The sequence below is a fragment of the Cygnus atratus genome, chromosome 6 (assembly GCF_013377495.2).
Source record: "Cygnus atratus isolate AKBS03 ecotype Queensland, Australia chromosome 6, CAtr_DNAZoo_HiC_assembly, whole genome shotgun sequence".
In the NCBI taxonomy this organism is placed as follows: domain Eukaryota; kingdom Metazoa; phylum Chordata; class Aves; order Anseriformes; family Anatidae; genus Cygnus; species Cygnus atratus.
This window is the reverse complement of record NC_066367.1, coordinates 29911252-29931635: the sequence shown is the minus strand read 5'-3', so window position 1 is coordinate 29931635 and position 20384 is coordinate 29911252. Positions and strand designations below refer to the sequence as shown.

Here is a 20384-nt window from a genome sequence, read left to right as displayed (position 1 = left end):
CAGACCTGCAAGGTGATGCTGCTAGGAATTCACAGCCTGCCAGACCTGTGTGTATGGCAGCAAGGGTTGGGCACCTCACAGATAACCAGGGAAAATGTGGATAGTGGGTCCTGGGGTGATGGAAGACCAACGCCTTGAGGGATCTCAGTTTAGCTCCTAATCTGTATCCAAAATCTCAGTGTGACAGTCCTGGGTTTCCTATCTGCATGGTGAAATGAGTGTTCCTCTACCCTAAGAAGAGTGTTCTGTAAGTAAAATCTATTTGCTGTCTCAAAGTACTTGAAATCCTTCAGTGCTATGTGTTCATCTGAATGCCTATTTAGATATTTTCCCAAAGGAATGAGCAGGAAGAAAACATCACCGTAGAACCCCTCAGCCAATAAAATACATCCTAGAGTCTGATGGCAGTGATCAAAACTTGTTCTTATCTTTATTCACTATCACCACCTCCTCTTAGACTGTTTCAAGTCAGAGATTGGCCTGGGGGTGGTCACAGTCCCTTGTCACTAGGAATGGCAACAAACCTATGGGCAGCACATCATGTTTGGTGGGATGGAGTCGAACCTTGATGGGGGAAACTGCGTTGGTGTCTTTGGCAGTCAGATGAACCTGTCTGAAAATGCTTCCAAGACCATTAGGAACTGGTAGATGAAATGTCATGGGATGGACACAGCCTTCTGTAAGAAAAGAAAATTAAAAAAAACCACAACACACACACAAAAAACAAACCACCACCAACAACAGAAGTTGCCTTTTGCAACAGCAGCTGCCAGTGTGGACTTGCTGCTCCATGTTGATTGTCTCCTGGACTAGATCTGCCTGCCACGTAGTGCTCACGATGGGCACAAGCCTCAGACCAGGAACCGCTGGTCTCAATAGAGTGTCACCTGGGAGGTGACGAACACAGACAAAGGCACCTCTTTAATTTCTATAGCGCTGCTAAGCCCTCTCTTTTGTAGGGTTGGATTTAGCACAGAGCCCATGGCTGCCTGATGACGTGTGAATGGGATGTCAGAGAGGAACTGACCTTAAAGCTGATGACAAGTTGTACTGGCAAAAGCTGGTGTAGCTGAGTGAAGGCTGAAACCCTGCTGCAGAAAAACCAAGGCAGAGTTGGCACAGGGTGCAGGAAGCAGGCACAAATATGTGGCATGGCAACTACTGATTAAGACAGCAAACACCACGACACAGGGGTGATTAGGGCATGGATGGCTCAGGAGAGAATAGCATCTTAGTAAAAGAAGCAAAACCAAACAAACAAGGTATGGGACTGTGAAAACTAAGCTGAGCTGCCGTAAGGGCTGTCTTTATATTGCACTTTTAATTTAAGAGATTTTACAGCAAGAATTACACTTTTTGCCTGCCTCCTTCTCTTCTTATGGAAGTACTTGTTTTCCTTTACCTGGGAACAGAGGACCCCGTCCATAAATCTTTATGGCTCTCCTGCTGTTTTATGTCATCGTGTAACTGCAATACCCTGATTTGTCCCTGCCTTCTCTCAGGAAAATTTCCCATGTTCAAGTTTCTTTTCAAAGGGCAGCAAGGATGATACTGCTTCATATATCCTTCCTGTATGCTGGGCAAGGATTTTCATGTCAGCTACAGAATTCATTTGTGCGATTAAACATACATGCACATAGCTCCACACAGGCTTTTGCAAGCAGGCAGGACATTTTTTGCCCACATTGCAAACTAGTCCAACAGCCATGGAAATGCAATCACAAGGTGCTGAGTGACAACTAATACAGCATACTTCTCACAATCTCTTATTATCTGGGCTCAGCAATGCACTAAAATGACTACGCTTCTTGCCACATGGAGCTGGCTGGTGTGGGGTCAATTCAGAGCACAATATTTCAGGCCTGACATTCCATCCCATGGGGTATTGGCTTCTTTTAATGAGGTTTATCAGATTCAGATAGAAAAAACAGAACCACAGGAACAGAAAAATCTCCACAGACCACCAGCCTGGAGATCATAGCTGAAGAACATTTGTGTGAGGACTAGCAAGACCCCAAAATGAAGTGAACAAGACTGATGTTGACAGTTTATTACAGTTCTTGGCTGGATTAGTGAACACATATATACTTTTTTTTTTTTTTTTTTTTTAAGGCATTGTATTTTAAGCCAAAATCTGCTGTGATTTATGTATTACTTAAAATTTGAACTAGAGTTCATTGGTGTATTTTCAAAATAGGGAAATTTCACAGAAGTGTAGTGTTCTGGAGCCAGAGCGTGTCACAGAGATGTGTCTGTCTCTGACTACTACCCTGAGTCAGGGTGAACTACACCAGGGTGAACTAGGCCGAACCTTTCCCTAGAAGCACCGTCTAGGTCCATGACACTGTGGTCATGTGTGGTCACCATGAGAGAGAGATAATGATATCACCTCTTTTTGAACCTCAAATAACTTGTTTAATACTATTTTGTCCCTCCAAAAATATTCCAAATTATTTTTTTCAAGTCTGTGCTGCCATCAGCTTTGGTTTCAAAGGATGGTGAGCTCTTGCAGATTTCTAGGGTAAACTGCACCTGGTATGTTTATTGTTGGTTTGGGAAAGGAAGCAACTGGCTTCACTCAACTTTCCCATTGAAAAAACCTTTCAGCTGGCAGCATTTTCCTCACACATCACAGTGTTCTCTCCTGAAACCCCCAAGGTTTCAGGATCTCTTTCCAGCAGCTGGTTTGCCATGACCAAAACCCTCCCCATGTAGAGGTAGCTGAGGCTGTAGCTGTATCCCAAGGATCTTGTAGGTCCTGTGAAGCTCCCTGGGACCTTACACTGAGTTTCTGGCAGTGCTTTCTTCCTCTGTCCATTCCCAGGGAGTTAAACGATGACTCCTTCAGCAATGATGAGGCCAGGACCAAGCTGGCCATCCACAGAGCTGGGAGAAGTAGAAAGCAGGGCCAACTGTGGGATCTATCACTGACTTTCCTGACCCAGACTGATTACCATTGGGCAGCACTGACAGATATCTTGGATCTCTTCATGGAAAAGCCAGGTGCTGCATGTTGGCTCTGCTCTCCTATCCTCACCCCACCTTCATTTTTTCTATTTTTGTCCCCCTACCTGCTACCAAGTCATCTTTCCCGTGGAAGGGGCTTCATTACTTCTTGTTTGGACAGGATCTGGCTTCATCTCTGGGAAATTCAGCAGAGTCTGTAGTTACCACAGATGCCTGTAGAGCTGCAAATAGGAACAGGACTAGTGTTCAGAGATACTGTAGAACGAGACATATCTGACACAAGGTGCGCAAGGAAAACTATTTGTAGAATAAAGATTCCCAAACCGAACTGATCCAAAGCTTCTGACTTCTCTGAACTCGAGACTTGTCTTATCAGTAGGAGACAAGGAGAATAATCTGAGAGTTAAAACACAGTCTGTAGGCTTGGGAAACCTAGTTGCAATTCTGGGCTTCTCCAAGAACTTCCTGACCTTTTCCTAGTGCTTTCATTCCTTCTGTGGGTCATTGCTTATTGACAGACTCTCCTCAGTATTGCTTAAACCCAGGCCTGGAAAATGGTGACTGTATGACTTACTTTAGATATTTGTCAGGTCAAGATAGATGAGAAAGGTGTTTGGAGGGTGGAAAATGAACAACAAAAAACAATTCAGCTTGAAGGCATATATCCAGCATAGACAACCTGAACCCAAACATTCAGCTTTGGCAAAACCATAAACAACTGAAAGCAGCATGCGTTATAATAGGAGGCACTGGGGAGCCTTGCAAATCAGTCAGCCTGTAATAAGGTCACTGAGTTTCTAGCACATCATCACCCTGATTTTTTGCTGAGATTTTTCAGTGATGGTGCAATGCAAGTCATTCCAAACTACAACACACTATGGACAGAAAAAAGTACATTGGGTGGCAGAAAATAAACCCCATTTTGATAGTTTCAAGTCTACATGTATAAACCAGTAGACAAAAAACATACTCAGAACTGCTTCTTGTCTCCCATCATCATTCATATGCACCCTTTTGAAGCTTGGGACCTGTTGTAAAATGCTAAAAGGGTACAAGGACAGTCATGCACTCTGGGTGAGAGCTAGCACAGACTGTTCTCCTGGTTCCTTCACTTTTGGAAGGAGTTTGTCATGGTGGGAGTCCTAAAGAACAAATTATAATCCTACTTTACAAAGAAAAGCAAGATCTCTCCAAATTAATCTACACCAGACCCGAGCAACGGGAAAAAAAAAAATCCTTCCCAATGCCAAATCTAGGAATGGGTTTAATCTTGAGGTTATGAGTGCTCATACCTGCTGCGCTCCAGAAGATGTTCTCACTACCTCCATCAGTACTGGGATGTTTGCCTCACATCCTGTCTCTAGCTAAACCTCAGCCCCAAAGTACCAGGAGAAAAAAATGGGTAAAAAGAGATGGAATTAGTACTATGTGTCATGGGAAACAAAATGTTCCTTTTCCTTCTGTGTAGCTAATGTGAGTCCCTTACATCCTCTATACACAACAGTGCAAAAAGGATCAGTGATTTGGCAACAAAATCCTCTCACCCTTCCTTGCAGGAACACATAAACCACCCATGAGTCTCCTTATCAAAATCTTTCTTTTAGCTCCAGAACTGCCCTGATCCTGCCACAGGATCCTCACTTGATCAGGGTCCTCTCTGAAACCATGCACCTTCCCTTCCAGAAGGGAAAGAGGCATGCAGGCTTACAGCTGTAAATGTTTCACTGCTTGTTTAGACTGCCACTGACCAAGAAGCATCTGCAATGATTTTGTATGGAGGAGGCTTGGCAGCAGTAAATTACCATCTGACCTGATATTGTGGTTGTTTAGCTTTTTTGCTTCTTTTTCTCCTGTTCCTCCAAGGAGATCTGGGATCCGGGACATGTTAAACATTATTTTGCTGACTTTAAATCGTTTTGCAATATTGCAGTCAACTTGAATGCCAAACTTAAGCCTGTAAACTCTATTTTTAACCTTGACTTTGTCAGTGCAATGGATACTGTCATATCAAAGTATTTAAGGGTTTGTGGTAAAACTTCCTCAAACCAATTTTTGCTCAGATGAGAATAGTCTTACTGGAAGTCTATACAGATAGGAGCTATAAAAATTGGGTTTAAAATTGAATCAGGCTGCAGGAAGAAAACAATCCTTTTGTACCACAGCATAAAAGCAGGCAATTTTTTGGAACAGGGATGGGCTCTGTTCATAGCATATACATCAAAACAGCCAAACTCCAACGCAGTCCTGAAAGGATCCCATGGATGAAAACTGTTCTGCAAAATGGTGCTTTTGGGCTGTATTCATGTAGCAGAGCTACCAGTTGTCGGCTGAGCCAGCATGGCTATTTGCCTTCCTAGCCCTTCAGAGAAGGACACAAGCCAGGTTTCGAGCACCTTTGTTGCAAGGGCCTGTTACCCTCGGAATTATGAGAAGGGAGGCTTATCCCGAGCATGTGGCTGGCTGGGATCGCCTGTGGGTGAAGGCAGTGCTGGAGAGCCCACACGGCTCACATTTCATGGCCGGTCAGCAGCAGCTGGGCAAGGTGCCAGCCACGTGGGACTCTGCATGTGCACGAGCCGTGCCAGAAAGTCAGTAACACCTGCCTTTAAATTGAGGTAAATAGCTCTTAGTTTATAGGCATAGAGTGTGACCTGCATGGCAGCATCCAGCTATTGTCTTCTGAAACAAGGAGACAACCGGCTACCAACTGGGGAGTCTGGGCACAGGTGCACGTCTGGTCACGGATCACTCCCATGGAGATAGCCATCTCTACAGCATGGCAAGCACACAATCCAGTAATTTCTTGCAGGAGCTCAGGTCTACTCTCCAGGAATCATCTACCAGAAATACGATGCCACATGAAAACCCGGAGCTGTCATTGCAGCAGAGTACAGCTGACAACTGTGGTTTGAGCCTTATGTAGTTTTAGACACAGGGTGGAGGACTAGAGAGTTGGATGCTATTCATCTCCAGGAATATCGCTGGGAAGGTTGTCTCTGTTGGTTATTTTTGTTTACTGGCTTGGTTCTTTACCTTTGGCCCCTCTAAAATACAAACAAACTGGGGAATTAGAAAGTTGAGGACTAACAGCTTTTACCTGAGAACCCAAAAGCACCATTGCGGAATTTGATGTATCTTCTTGGCCTTGCCTGAAAAATAGGAACTTTTTCAAGCCAGATCCACACATCTACCCAACAATAAAGAATATAAGTAAGTCACACATGATTACAGCAAAGCTGGGAAATACTGATGGCAAAAATGTGAGACACAAAGGTGAGGAAAAAAGATATTTCTGATGAAAAATTACCTTTGAATATCACTTCAATTTATTACCTACTTAAACTGCATAAGCCTTTCAGGATATCCTAGCTGGATGAAAGGATACTGCTGTGACTAGATTTTATTGCTGATATTATAAAGGAAAAGACCAAATAAAGAAAAAGATACTGAGATCAGGAGTAACAGCCTGAAACAACTCTGAAGAGCACTCCGCAAGTTCATATACTCAGGTTTTCATTTGGACAGACAGATGATGGTTTGAGGTCTGTTTCAGCTTTTCTTGGTGCTAATGGGGCTGCAGATGCCCTGTATTGATATCTTAGATAACTTCTCATTCACAATGGGGGTAGGCTGCTTTCAGTTTGGGATTGTCCCCCATCCTGTTTTGGCTACATCTACACAGCTCTCATTCAGCAGACCAGAGAGCAACCAGAGAGACAATGTCATCCATTTCAAATACTTGGCTTCCTTATGGACAAGCTTCAGATTGCATCTATTTCTGTCTTCCAGCTCAGCAGATCACCTCACAGACTGTGAAGGCATCAGTCATCTTTTGCTGTGGAATGGTACACAGTCTAAAATACACTTGGCACAGTCTAAAATATACTTGTATTGTAGGACTTGTTGGCTTATTGTCTGAAAAGAGACTCTAGCCCATCTATAAGCACATTGTTTCAGAACATGACTCTAGCCGAGAGTTTGCAGGACAGATGCAAATGCTACTTGCAGAGCCACAGACCCATTAGAAGGAAATAGAGCAATTAGAAGGTCTTGCCCTGAAAAATCCCATGTGTTCAAGCAGAGAGCATGTGCATCCCACACAGTATGCCCAAAACACACGTTTGTGCTTGCAAACTGTGCTTACGCAAGAAAGTGTTTAAAACCTGGCCTAGGTCAAGTCTCAACTGGAAGGAATTTAGTGAAATGATCCATCTGGAGGTGTTCAACTACCAGACTCTGCTTCTGGGGTATAAGTGTTCCTGGCTTTGGGCACGCATTCACAGGCAAGTCTAATGGTGCACAGCTGCATGACACCCCCATGAGAAGAAGGCTCACGTCTCACATCTGGACACCAGTCTGTCAGACCCACCACCTTGCAACCTGGCTGTGCTAGGTACACCTTTCACGTGTTTTCCCTCAGTCTTCAATGACTTTATGGCTGTCACTTTTGATGCTATTCTCAAGCTAGGTGTGACAGAAAAAGTTGCATTTTCACATGTTTACACAATATCGTGTCCTCTTACTGTCCAATGAAATCCCCAACACCAGCCCTTTCTCAAAAAGCTGAAAAATGACAATGGGAGATTCACCTGTCTCCTGCTTTCACAAGGTCATGGTTTTCTTCATTGATTTTGGGCTCACCAAATCGTGCTTAAGTAGCTTTCAGGACAATTTGCATGTCTGGTTTATAGTGCCTGGATTCACATCAGTAAAGCTGAGGCACATCATGCATGATAGCCATATTTTATTTTTCATACCAGTACCAGATGCCTCATAAACTGGACAGTTTGTGTACACGCTGAACCTCCTCTTTTCTTTAACCTCACCACAATTCCATCAGCACCAAACAGGCCGAAGCATTCCTGTGAAGTGACCAATTAAACCACATTAATTATTTAAAAATAAAAATAGACAGGGCGTATTTCTTTCCCCTTTATGTCCTCTGAATCAAGTGCCAGGAGGAATTTCCACCCCCAAAACGAAGATTTATTCTTTGAAAAAGCTTAAATAAGAAAAAAAAAAGAGCAAAAGACAAAAATAAACTCTTCTCTTTTTGTCTTTCCAGCTAGCATTGCCTTTGAGTAAATTGGAAATCATTTTAGTGGGAGGTGATGATAGCCTGAGAGATCAAACTTGTTTGCATCGTCTCTGACTGCAGGGTGCAAAGGTCTATATTGTAACTCTCCTGTAAGAACCTGGTTTGAAGTATTTTTATTTATGAAGGGACAGGGAATAAGCAAACTATATGGTCATATCTTTAATTGCTCTTATTTAGCAAATAAGGCAGTTTGAGGAATTCTCTTTGTTTCTCTTATTAAACAAATGGCTTGTTTGTTTGTTTGTTTGTTTGTTTCTGTTAAAGAAAAGAACCTATAAACAATGCTGGGAAAACAGTGTTGGGAACACATTCAACAGGCACGGATAGCCTCCTTTGTAGGACCGTGCAGTTATTAGAGGTAATACCTAGCAAGGAACATAGTATTTAAGCTTTTCAGATTAATACACATTCAGAGCAAAGCAAAAACCAAAAACCAAATACTCATTGAATAGTAAGAAAAAAAATAAGAACTGTTTTGGAAAATCTGCCAGGCAGAAATTTTGGTTAGGCAGAATCTGAGCACCTTTTCTTAGATTTATAGCAAAATTTCCACAGAATCTGGGAAATCTGACTCTTTTCCAAATTCAGTGACATATTGGGAGAATGAATAATCATCCACTTGATATCAATGTCTTTGAGATCTTTATGTACATGATCTTCATAAGGTATAGTCACTCTCCCACAGCCTCACATCCAAACCTTCCTGCGAGAAATTCAGAGAAGTTTGGATCTGATGCCCTCAAGCTGTATGTGCAATGGTTTGCACTATGGACTCCCGTGGGTTTCAATTTCCATGGGCTCAAATTGCAGAGAGCTAAGATTCATGACTGCGCTTCAAAGGTCACTCAGTTGTGCTTGAAGAGGCACACAAAGAGTTGTACAGGGAACTGGCAAACACCTGAGATGTAAAGTAAGCCTGCGCAAATATTTTACACCCAGGAGAGGTCTCATCTGAGCCAGACAGAACATTTGAAATGTGCTACTTTTGCCTCACAGATTCAAACGCTCCTCTTGCTTTCCTTCCCCACCACAATAACTGAATACAATGAGGATATGTCCTCTTTCCTCCTTGAGCGTAAGCCAATGGAAAACAAAAGCGCTCATTCAGCGAGCATCCCTAGGAGGAAGCATCAAGAGAAAGGGGCAAGTTACAGACAACAGCAGTCTGTGTAGAACTGAACTGCTCCTGATGAGCAAATGTTGCAAGATTTACTGGAAGACATCAAATGCTTTTATGCACTCCCATTCTCCCCTTACATTTTCTCTCCCTCATCTGGCCACAGAGATCTCATTCCATCATCTTCAATTAATTCCCTTTACTTTTCACATCTCCCCGGGCTGGGTGTTGGGAATTTGCTAGACCAGGCTCATTTTATTAGTCTATTTTTGTTATTCCCAAGCTATCCCCATTTTAGTGTGGGATGTGCTCTAAGTTATGGTGCTTACAGCCAGTTGCTACTCCTTTATACAGGTCCCAGGGCTGTCTGTATTCACTCTGAATATAAGTGCTCAAGTTTTATGGGGAGGAGAAGAAAAACCCTGGTTCATTTTTCTTTCTGTCCTTGCTGCAAGACAAATGTTTAGCTGCCTTCCTGTTAGCAGCATTCAGATAACCCTCAGAGGGTAGGTTTTCAGCACAGACCGGGGGGAGAAGATGAGAGTACATATGGAAGGGTCTCCAGACTCCTATTAGCAAGACTTGCAAGGTTAATTCTCTGTGGTCTTTCCTCAAAGTTTGGCTCTGAATCTTTCTTTTCCTTTCTCTCTTTCTCCTTCCTTCCTTCCTTCCTCCCTCCCTCCCTTCCTTTTTCTTCCTTCCTTCCTTCCCTCCTTCCTTCCTCCTCCTTCTCTTTCTCTTTCTCTTTTTCTCTTTCTCCTCTTCTTTCTTCTTTCTTTCTCTCTTTCTCTCTCTCTCTCTCATTCTCTCTCTCAAAAAAAATGCATATTAATTTAGCTCATAACTTGCTAGTTCTGTCTCATGAATGTTGACCTGTTCCTTCACATGTTCTCCAATAATGCAGGCAGATTGAAATTTTACCCTCCCCGACCTACTCGGGAATTCCAGTCTTGTTTCTATTCCTGCTTCCTCATCAAGTTTACCAGAGGTCTTAAAGAATACTGTAAACTGGCCATGGACGCAGAGGAATGCATTGAATAAGCAATTGCCCCAGCTATCCAAACAAGTTCCCCCATTCTCAACCCCTGCTGGGAGTTTATGGGTCTCCCCCAAGTACAGGCGCTCTCATGCACTATTCTAGTTTTAATTTCAGTGACCCAAAGACTCCTTTTCCAGTGAAAAATTCATGGAAAAACACACAGCTGGATGGAGTCATAGGCTAATGTAGAGGATAACTGAGTGAGGACATGGTACAATGTGACATAACATGTGTTTGCTTCCCTGAAAAGACCTGGCGGGGTGAACCTCTCACCACGGATATAGGTGCCTTTTGGTTAAGCCACATTTGCATAGCTTTCTTGGTCTTCTGGGGCCCATATTCTCAGAGCTCAGAACACAGAAAAGGCTTTATCCCAAACTACCAAGGTGTACTATGTAAAGATACACCACACAGGTGTTACTCCTTGGGGAAGCTGCAGCTGGACTCTATTAGAGCAACAGTGTGAAGGTGCCTCATTAAATCCCTGTTGTTCTGCAAATATCATCTCTCCCACAAAAGTCAGGGCTCTAGTCAACAGTGTCGAGATGTTGCTGGATACAAGGCGCTACCTTCCTCAAAACAGGCAGAAGTGTGAGCTGATCAAATTTCTGACTAATTTCCTTTGCTAGGACCATTTGTAGCTCTCACCAAACTAGTTTCAGAGCAGTGATTAGTTATTTCTCAATCCCATCAACAAAGACCCACCAGTTCACAGTAGTGATGATGCAGTAAGACTCCTTCAATACAACAATTGAAATAACTGAAAATCATGGACCTGTGGAGGTGATGCTCATTGTCTTCATCTGACTTCAAGCTATTGGCTTTGCAAGCCAGGTGGTTTTAGCGAGCTGCTTTCCTTGGTGATTTTTACTGAGAAGCTACTTCTCAGACATGTTTGCTTATATCCTTGCTTCGTTATGCACATTGGGAAGAGAAGATGAATTTCTACAACTTCATTCACCAGGATACATCAGCAGCTGGTATGAGTTGCCATGAATTTTAATGGATATGTTCCTTTTACTACTGTTGCTCTCAGATCCAAATTCTGAATTCAAATGCTCATATCTTCTTTTCCTTCATGACTGTAGTTTGTGAAATAAGTTTGATTGCTGGACTCCATACGAGTTCTCTTCATTTATGGTCTAAACTTCATGCTAAAGACTCAGCATTAATTTATTTTGGCTATACGGGCCTTAACAGGGATAACCTAGCTATCAGAAAAAGAATCTCCCAAATGTTTCTGGGTGCATCAGTCCTGCAGAAATCAGTGGCAAATTAGGAATGAGATTATTTAAATTCTAAACCTAACAATCTCTAACAAGTCTAAGGATTCAGATGTCTAGACTTCACTTCGTCTAGACTCACTTGACATCACAGCCCATTATCTTGGGTTTCCTTACTCTTGTTACATTCTTGCTTTAGGTCCAGGTCATTTGAAGCGTGTGACAGGATAGCCCCTTGATTCAATCTGGATGATGGATAAATTCATTTCTAAATCTCCCAGAGAGTAGGATTGTTTAGGCTGTGCAACAAGAGGGACCAAAAAAAGCAGACATGTAAGTGCAGCCGTTGAGGTAGCCAGTAGAAACATACAAAGGTCACAGTGCAGGAAAGGGTATCTTGCAGACAGACAGGATTGTTGACTAAATATGTTGTCATTAGAAAATGTTGCTGTTCCAACCTTCTTCCCCCACATCTTCTTGCAAGAAAGCATTATTGTAAAATAAAACAAACCCAAACATTCAATAAGGGCAGGTTTCTCATGTTGATGATGGAATTTCTGAACAAATCTAGATGCTTTCAGTTCAGAACAGTTGTTGATATTGAGGATATATGTCTTGGAATGAGCGTGACCAAGTCTCAGACTAGGAGGATGATATTTTGGGGTCTTACCACCTCATTCATAATTATAAACAGTTGAAAGATCATCTTAAGCCTGTGTTGACTTCGCAGGGGTAATGGTTCCCTCCCCAGCTGATCTCTTTGCTATTTTAGTCAGCTGACTCTTTTCCAGAGAGGAGAGACTGTTTTTGTTTGTTTGTTCAGAGGGACGGAGGGAGGAGAGAGAGAAAACCCCAAAAATCTCAACTAAATGAACAAAAACCACTACAAAAGGGTTTGGGTTTATCCTGCGGTGGGACATGAAAAAATTTTTGAAGTCTCAGAAAGTTTCACAGAATGAGAAAACCATTATCTGAACAGATTTATTTGCAAAGAGACATTTAAGAAAAAATGAATCTATTAGCTTTTTTTTTTTTTTTTTTTTTTTTTCAAACAGATTATTTAACTCAAAATAACTTTGACAAGTCCATTTGTTCCCAAGGTCATTAAACTACCATCTTACAGGCACTTTTTTTTTCCTTTCTTTTTTCTTTTTTTCTTCTAAGATTTAAGTCACTAACTTCAGTTCCAAAGTGAATTAAGGTAAATCAGACAGAAGCCACATTAATTCCAAATGAGATAGTCTATCCAGGGGTTCAGTGCAGTTTAACCACCAGCTTTAAATTCAACCCACTAGTTAATTCAGGTGAACCATTCTGCATGCCTCTGTGTAGGCAAAGCTGTTCCAGGAGCTTCTGACAGTCTACTGAAGTTCAACAACATGCGATATCCTTTCCTGCTTACTTACACCCTGCGAGGAATGTGGTCTGGAGCCAGCACTAGTAAATTATGAAGTAGTCGGCAAGATATGTCATTCTTGTTTGCAGCCATTGTTATTCCCTAAGGGTAGATGGTGGTAACCCTTGTGCCTTTATTGACCTTTCTGATGATTCCCGTTAGACTGTGTCACCTTACTCACTTTTTCTTTAGGATATATATATGCTCTACTGGCTTTTCTTAGGCTATCTGTAGAACTTGAGTCTGTGTATCTCACCGGCACAGAGCCATGGTTGTCAACCACTGTTTTGTCATCTTCAGTAAGAGCTTAAGCATCTGGGATTGCAACAGTGAATCTTAAAACAAAAATGAAATACATCCTACAGCTGTGGGATGCAAACCATTCTATCAAAAGTCTCCCCATAACCTGTGGCTTTTGCTCATGAGGTTTCTTGCACTTATCTCAGAGCAGCTGTCACTGGTCAACATCACCAGACAGACCAGGCCTCAGAATTAAGAGCTTTTTGGTGTGGGCCTGTGCAGCCTGTCAGATTTCCTGTTCAAGGCTAAAGCCATAACCAAGTGCATTAGACCTTGATGTGGGACATCTCAGAGGACAGCCTGTTTGCAATGGCGCATGGCTGAACTTGAACCGTCTCCCACAGGTCAGGATCACAAGTCTCAGACACGTTTTCCTTACACTACACCAAGTCCAAAGGAAATCAACTTAGTGCTCCGGCCTGCTAGTGCAAGGAAACATATTAACAGCCTCTGTTTAAAGTTGTCCCAGCAACATTTTCTACTCCCCCATCTACTCTCCTTTTCTTGAAAAGCAGAAAGTTTTGTCAGATAGAAGCTCCCTTGGGCCTGCGGTATCAAATCCAAATCTTGTTTAATAAAAACTTGACACGTGAATATATTAGCAGATTCTCTGAATAATGACTTGTGTCTCTCAGTTTGGTTTCTGTTTAATAGTCTGCCAATTCTCATTGCTTTTCAGTTTTTCCTAGGTGTAACACACTTTCTGCTGACAGGGTAGAAGTTGGGGTCAAAAACTGCTCCTTTAGTGAGGTGGGATATTGGGATATGAAATATCCAGGAAAACTGTTGTCCATCTTTCAGAATTCAGATCTTTGTGTGCCAACCAGGGGTGGTCACAGGGTAGACACAACCTCAGTCTGAACTGTAGAAGGAGAAATATCATATCAGCTGGTCCCAACTGAAGCACTAAGCTCACTCTTTTTTTTTTTTTCCTTAAGAATTTTACACTCCTGATTTTAGATAGGGTTAAGCAGTAGGACTGCTCTGTAGTAAAGAAGAAAGCTATTAGATGGAATTGCCTAGTTTGCAGAACTATATCAGATAATGAAGGAATGGATTTAAAAACAAGGTCTTTCAAAATACAGAACAAAGAGAGGAAATTCTTCTTTTCTGCCTGAGCCTGCAGAGCATTGCACTGTTCAGGCTGTGGATCCCTTGGCTACCAGAGGTAATCCCAAGCATCACAACTACAGCCGAGAAAAAATTCTGAATCTCCAACCCTTGGGAAAGTCTGACATTTTCAAATTTGCTTTAGATTCCAAAACATGAGGTTAAAGAAAAAAAAAAAAATCCATAATTCTTATTCTGTGGAAATGTCAAAAGCTATTTTTTTTATTATTTGTAAATGTCAAAATATCCTACTTTGACATTTAAAGTGTAAACAATGAAAACACTTCATCCCTGAGATGGCCTACATAGGATCCCTTCCTCTGAGGTCCTACCAAGACTTCCTGTCATGCTTCACCAATGCATTGCCTTCTGGGAATTGTGGTCCCAGACTATATATTCTCCTGTGGGCTAGTAACCTTAATGCAGTTAATAAAATGTAGAGAAACCAACATCTAGAGAAGGAGAAAGGGACTTATTGAGAAGGAGTGACCCAGTTCAGCAACTCAGTGCCAGAGGATGGAGTCTAGAAAGCCAGAAGGGGGAATCCCAAAATATCAGTGCTGCATCTCCATGTGTCCCACCAGATGTCCCATCATTGCACATCTGCATGGTGGGTCAGATTACTGGGCAAATTCCTTGCCTTCAGAAAATAGCAAGGACTAAGCCATTTCCTCTTCTGAGTAAAGTTAACTGAGAAGAAAACATGTCAATGGAAACTAAGAGTAATTCAGAAAAAGAAGCTATTCCTTGCTGGATTTGGACAGCAAGAAAAGTGCGGGAGAAAGACTTTTTTAACTCTTGCATGTTTTACCTGGCATAAACTGCTCAATAGCGAGCTGTAGGATTGATTTGTATAGTATCAATGACTATGAAAAACACAACTGCAGGCAGGATGGGGATTCATCCCATCTGAGTGTAAGTGCCTTAATTAAAAAGCTGAAGACTTCAACCCAGTGCGCCAAGGCTCCATCTCTTTCCACAGCAGGAAACTTCATCCCTAGAAGGTGCAAGACCAAAGCAGAAAGCTGCAGCTGAGCTGGGTGGAAAATGCAGCAGGTGGGTGAGGAAAGCAGGTCCCTTGAGTAAGGATGGATTCACATATGATCTTCACTAGAGTGCAGCTAGCTGTGCCATTAGCACTTGGCAGCGGGCTGCCATGAAAAACAAATGAACGGATTGAGCTTGTAACTCAGAGCAGGTCAGGATGATGTGAAGGAGAAGCAGGAGCATCTCACTTGTTCACATTGCCTCTCTGGAAGAGGAAGAAGCTGTCCCCTATTTCCCAAGCAGCGCCTGCAGACTCCTCCAGCCCTGTTCCAGCTGACCTCCAGCAGGATGATGGGCCACCAGAGGCCCAACGAACGCCAATGGCTCAGAGCTGTCCGCCAGCAGAGCTAATGGCCCAGGCCTTGCTGGCGAGAGAGCAGAGAGCAATAAATGTCCCAGAGATGCTGCTGAGTCGATCCGTTTCCTGCACGCAAGCTGCACATTGTAAAAACTGAGGCTCGGATTCTTTTTCCTGTTTGCACTGGAGCAGACCACAGAAATTGCACAATCCTCCAGGCCAGACCCAAGGTGAATCGTGAGACGATGGATTCCAAGGCAATATTTCACACTTGCTGAAAAAGCGATACAGCCCAGGGGAAGGGACTGTAATTAGGGAGAGCAGTGACAGCCCACAGACAAAGTAGTTCCATAAGCAGAGGAAGAAATGAAAGCTCGTTTCCAAAAGCTCTCACTTGCATGGATTCTCCAGTGCTCAATAAAAGGTGTGATCCCCAAGCAAGAGAGTCTCTCTCCTTTCTCCACTTGCTTATTTTGATGAAATATGATAGGCACAATATTTTTAGGCGTTCTCCCCTGCCTGTCAGGTTACAAAGCTGTTAGCTGGAGGTTGTATGGGCTGACACATAAACAACATGATCACATTAAACTCAGTTTCCTGAGGAAGCCACTCTAGAGTAAAAGTTTTGATTTGGTGGAGACATCTGCAGGGGTGATGGGGAGGAGAGTAGCAACTTTCAGAAAAATAATGGGAGGGTTAAAAAGAAAATAAACTTGCTTTTTCTTTCTTGAAATGTCTTCTGGAGGGACTTTTCCTGAGGGCTTTCTAAAATGTTTTTTGTTGATGTGGTAAAAAAGGAGAAGGGAAAGCAGGATAATAACAGCAAAACATTTATGGTAAGGTTTGTATGTTTCTCAACAAATACAGATGGACAAATAGATAAATGGATAGATAGAAATATATAACAAGTTATATAACTCTAAGATATTTAAAACTAAAAAGTCATCCAAACGTGAAGAATAGAATTATTCAAAAAGGATTTGCCTTATGTTTTGCACAGCCTGGAAAGAGCTGCAGAAGCCATCCTCCACAATAGTAAGCTTGCTCAGCAGCTACAGTGCCTGACTGTGCCCCCAAGAAGGGCCAAAAAATCTCTGAGAAATGCCAGATCATTATATGAAAAGTGATTTGCTATCTTGATCCTGAAATGTCATTGTTTTCTCCATTCCTCCTACTATGTAAAGGTCAGGCATCCACAGATCTGCTTGGGGATGAAGTAGTACAACGACTTTAGAAGTCCTCCTTTACTACCATCTTTGCCTCTCTGACTCTTCGGCCCACAATGCTGCTAGCACTTCTACTGCCTGTGCATCTATACAGCCTGTCTGCAGCTCTAACTCCACCTGGCAGGTGCAGAGAACCAGAAAAAAAATCAAATGTTGTGCTAAGATAAAGAACAGGTGCTCATGCTAATCTTGGGGGCTCGTACCTATTGTGTCCTCTTCCAAGCCATGGCTGTCCATTCGCGAAGGGACTGTGTGCCACTCAGTGGACAGGGGAATGCAGAGACTGGTTTCTGAGCCCTTGATCTGAAATCATGTGTCCTCCTGGAGCATGGTTGATTGCACACCTTCCCTGAAACATAAGGCATGCAGCAACGTCAAACCAGAAATGAACACGAGGGTGGGAGGAGGACTGATCTAGCATCATGCTTGAGATTAATTTCAAAAGTATTTTGTACCGTTCTGGCTGTGAATGGATGGACCTCAGAAAATACAGATAGTAGTTGACAATGGTTTGAAGTTGGAATTCTAGACAAAAGGTTTTCTCCTGTCATCTCTGCATGCATAAAGTGCCATATACTGTATCCTGAAAACCTATTTTTGGCAATGAAAAAACTTGAAGTGTCTCCCTCTCTCCAAAAAAACCCGAGAGTAGATGAAAGAAAAGTGTCTGCCAGAAACCATGATGGGACAAATCTCCAGATTGCAGGAACTCTGGGGATAAAATGATTGTCATAGATGTCAGCAGGCCGTCTTTGAAAAAATGAAAGGATTGTGTATGACCAACACAAGAACCAGTGTTTCCAGTAACAAACTGAAAACTGAAAAGTTGTTCGACAGGGTCAATGAAAGCCCTCTCTAGAGAGGCAGTTTCTGAAGAGAAGGACTGATGCTAATACCTTACACAGCCTCTCCTCTTGAACGGGAAACGTTTTTGATAACTAATTCATTACATATGACAGACACATTCAGAGTCCCTCTCTCTCTCTCTCTGCCCCCAAATCTCTTTCCCTTTCAATGTCTGTAAAGCCCAGCTCTTTTGCACTGAATATTTGCTTTCAAGAGTGCCTTGCTAGAAGTAAGTAACAATTTTGTAATAGCCAAGCAAATACCCTGGCTCCACATTGCCCTTCCAAGACTCAGTGTGAACATAAACCAGATGTGATCCCAACAAAAAGGCATCCTCTGATGTACCAGATGGGACTCCTTCATCACTTTCCCATTGACTAAATATAGTTGGGGGGAAACAATAGTACCAACATAGAGCAGTGAGGTCGAGTGATATGAAGAAGGATTCTTTCCTTTTTTTCCAGAAGCTAGTGACAAATCTCTGAATAGACATGTAGTGGGAAATCTAGGAGCAAATTTTCCCCATTTTTTGCCCTATATAATTCTTCTGTCTGGTTGGCCATTATGGACTGCAAAGTATTTCCTAGCTTTGGTTTTGTTTTCAATAGCAATTTTCATCCCCATTTCAACCTTAACTGCTATTGTGGGTCTTTGCTACTGCTGTGCTATAGACAACAGCAGCAGCAGGAATTTTAAAAATAGAGCAGGAAATTTAACAACTGTAAAAAAATTCTTACCCCAGAGAGCCATTGTTTATCCTTCTTCATGTATGCTAACAATAATTATACTAAAATCTGCTTAGGAAAAATGGTCCATTTTACATCAGAGGAGAAAATGTAATTTTTTTTCCTCCTAAACTGAATAAAACTGAATACAAAGACTGTTTCATTAAATGTGGCTTTCTGGTAAAAAAAAAAAAAAAAAAAAAAAAAAAAAGGAACAAAAAGTCTACCCATAAAAATTACCATTTGAAAAAAGCCTTCTCCATCCAAAAATCCAAACAACTGAATACAAACTGTGGATCTCTTCCTTAAAAATGGGGGAAAAAATCCAAGTTGACCTTAGGTTTCTCTGTGTTATACAGGGCTGCTGGTTGAGAGACACACCACAGGACTACCACATACTCCAACCTCCTGCATGTGTCGTCCAAAGCAGGAGTGCCAGGCTCATCTTTGCTGTATTTCTCTAGTCTACTCTTACTGATGAAATTACAGGTTTATTGTGGGCATACACCAGCCCTGGTGAGCATGTGCCCAGAAATAACAGTGAAGCAGTGGGAGGTCTGTGGCTGAGGGGAATGATACAGCATTCAAATAGTGACGGCAGCCTTGCAGACTCAAATCGATATTTACGTACCTTCTCAGCCTAAAGCAGCTTTTCACCATCACGTTGGCAGAACATTTCCCTGCTCTTCAAACAGGACTTTAAGGGTTGACGACTTCTCTTCCCATTTCAGAGACAAATTTCACCATCTTGTAAGACACAATGCAAAATCTTTTTGTTGTTTGAATGGAGGTGAAGGTTTCACCCAACATAACGACCTCTCCTTGAAATGTCTTCTACTGCACTACAGCAATTAAGTTCCACTTTTGGTGAAATGATTCATGCTTCAATAAATTCAATTTCAACACAACATAATTATGGTGAGTCACATAATCACAGATTAATCACAGCACCTCCCATTTAGCAGTCAAAACAGTGGAGGATTCCAAATGCAATGCATATGATGCTGCTCCACAGCTTTTGCTTCACTTAATTCCATTTCTGCTTTATAGGTTGATCTTACACAAGCTCACGAATGCTTTAAGGGTTGCACATAGATGTGTAAGATAGCATGGAGAATTATCTTACTGTTTTACACCTGGAGAATGAACCTGAAAGAATGAATGCTGCCAATATCAATGACTTCAGCAAGAACCTGAGGATCTCCTGTTTGCTACTGAGCTTCCCTTGACATGATGCATTGTTAGTGAGGACTGAAGATACCCTGTGCCTTCCATAACTGAGCCCAAGTGGTCTCACAAAAGGGAGAATGTTAATTCCCATGAATTCTTCCACTGACTTTGTTCTTCAGAGCAGTAGGGGATGGGAAACATCTCCATGCTAACATCTGAGCATCCTGTTCCTATCCGACATTATCAGGATACTTGAAAACATCTGTTAGGACTTTCCTCCTGCTCAGTGCTGGCCCTGAGCATCTTCTGTCTACACTGGCTCCTGTCTCACTTGAGTTATAGTACTGTCTCCTTCTTTCTCCATACTCCATTTTTACTGCTACTGAATCTAGAGACTGCAACAGGATCACTTAGTAGAGCCTGTGCTCAGATTGTCTCATTCGAACATCACTCGTAGCCTCACGTACACTTGCCACAAACCAATGAGGGGGAAATTCCTTCTTTGTGATCAGACAATTTGCGGCTGCCCTTTACCAGACCTTGGGTAGGAACGTATGCAGTGGTTTTTCCAAATGCTGTAACCCAACTTATTCTGTGTGACCAGCTTATTTTGAATTGCTGTTGGATCATTTTATGGAATTGTTTTGCTTTCAAAGCTTTCATTCTCCAAAGCGGTCCAAAAGGGGTTTATTTTCTTTTGCTTTTTATTGCATTTATTTTTAAGGTGCAAGTGGTGGTGGTGGTGGGAGCAGGGCAAGAGGGTGTGTTTTTTGACAAGAAAAGTGAGAGGGAAGATTGCTTTTTGACATTTTGTTTTGTACC

At 42.2% G+C, this 20384-nt stretch overlaps 1 long non-coding RNA gene across 1 annotated transcript; it reads right to left on the bottom strand.

The window, feature by feature from the left end:
- Positions 1-472: 472 nt before the first annotated feature.
- Positions 473-19228, bottom strand: LOC118261383 (uncharacterized). Its single transcript, XR_004782384.2, has 4 exons — positions 19024-19228; positions 17025-17170; positions 3072-3188; positions 473-677 (listed from the first exon to the last, which is right to left on the bottom strand). It is a non-coding gene; the product is annotated as an uncharacterized LOC118261383 (long non-coding RNA).
- Positions 19229-20384: the final 1156 nt, after the last annotated feature.